This window comes from Hemitrygon akajei, chromosome 31 (assembly GCF_048418815.1).
Source record: "Hemitrygon akajei chromosome 31, sHemAka1.3, whole genome shotgun sequence".
Taxonomy (NCBI): Eukaryota; Metazoa; Chordata; class Chondrichthyes; order Myliobatiformes; family Dasyatidae; genus Hemitrygon; species Hemitrygon akajei.
The window spans coordinates 21582496-21584218 of NC_133154.1; positions in this window are offsets into that span (position 1 = coordinate 21582496).

Here is a 1723-nt window from a genome sequence, read left to right on the forward strand (position 1 = left end):
CTTTCTTAAACAGGTGTCTGTTGGTGGTGTCAAGTCATTGAATTATTGTCTGTGTGTGTGTTTCATTCCTCGCCTCTCCTCTCGCAATATCTGTACACTGACCGGTGTCTCTCGGGGAGATCTGAACATTGACCTAATGTCTCAGGGGAGATCTGAACACTGACCAGTGTGTCTCAGGGAGATCTGTACACTGACCGGTGCCTCTCGGGGAGATCTGTACACTGACCTAGTGTCCCTGAGGGGAGATCTGTACAGTGACCAGTGATTCTCAGGGGAGATCTGTACACTGACCTAGTGTCTCTCAGGGGAGATCTGTACACTGACCTAATGTCTCTCAGGGGAGATCTGTACACTGACCGGTGTCTCTCGGGGAGATCTGTACACTGACCGGTGATTCTCGGGAGATCTGTACACTGACCAGTGCCTCTCGGAGAATTTGTACACTGACCTAGTGTCTCTCAGGGGAGATCTGTACACTGACCTAGTATCTCTCAGGGGAGATCTGTACACTGACCGGTGTCTCTCGGGGGAGATCTGTACACTGACCGGTGTCTCTCGGGGGAGATCTGTATACTGACCTAGTGTCTCTCAGGGGAGATCTGTACACTGACCTAGTATCTCTCAGGGGAGATCTGTACACTGACCGATGTCTCTCGGGGGAGATCTGTACACTGACCTAGTGTCTCTCAGGGGAGATCTGTACACTGACCTAGTATCTCTCAGGGGAGATCTGTACACTGACCGGTGTCTCTCGGGGGAGATCTGTACACTGACCTAGTATCTCTCAGGGGAGATCTGTACACTGACCGGTGTCTCTCGGGGGAGATCTGTACACTGACCTAGTATCTCTCTGGGGAGATCTGTACACTGACCTAGTGTCTCTCAGGGGAGATCTGTACACTGACCGCTGTCTCTCGGGGAGATCTGTACACTGGCCGGTGCCTCTCGGGGATCTGTACACTGACCTAGTGTCTCTCAGGGGAGATCTGTACACTGACCTAGTATCTCTCAGGGGAGATCTGTACACTGACCGGTGTCTCTCGGGGGAGATCTGTACACTGACCGGTGTCTCTCGGGGGAAATCTGTACACTGACCTAGTGTCTCTCAGGGGAGATCTGTACACTGACCTAGTATCTCTCAGGGGAGATCTGTACACTGACCGATGTCTCTCGGGGGAGATCTGTACACTGACCTAGTATCTCTCAGGGGAGATCTGTACACTGACCGATGTCTCTCAGGGGAGATCTGTACACTGACCTAGTATCTCTCAGGGGAGATCTGTACACTGACCGGTGTCTCTCGGGGGAGATCTGTACACTGACCTAGTGTCTCTCAGGGGAGATCTGTACACTGACCTAGTATCTCTCAGGGGAGATCTGTACACTGACCGGTGTCTCTCGGGGGAGATCTGTACACTGACCTAGTATCTCTCAGGGGAGATCTGTACACTGACCGGTGTCTCTCTGGGGAGATCTGTACACTGACCTAGTGTCTCTCAGGGGAGATCTGTACACTGACCGCTGTCTCTCGGGGAGATCTGTACACTGGCCGGTGCCTCTCGGGGAGGGGGGGGTGGAGATCTGTACACTGACCGGTGTCTCTCGGGGAGATCTGTACACTGGCCGGTGCCTCTCGGGGGGGGGGGGGGGGGGGTGGAGATCTGTGCACTGACTGATGTCTTTCAGGGGAGATCTGTACACTGACTGCTGTCTCTCGGGGAGA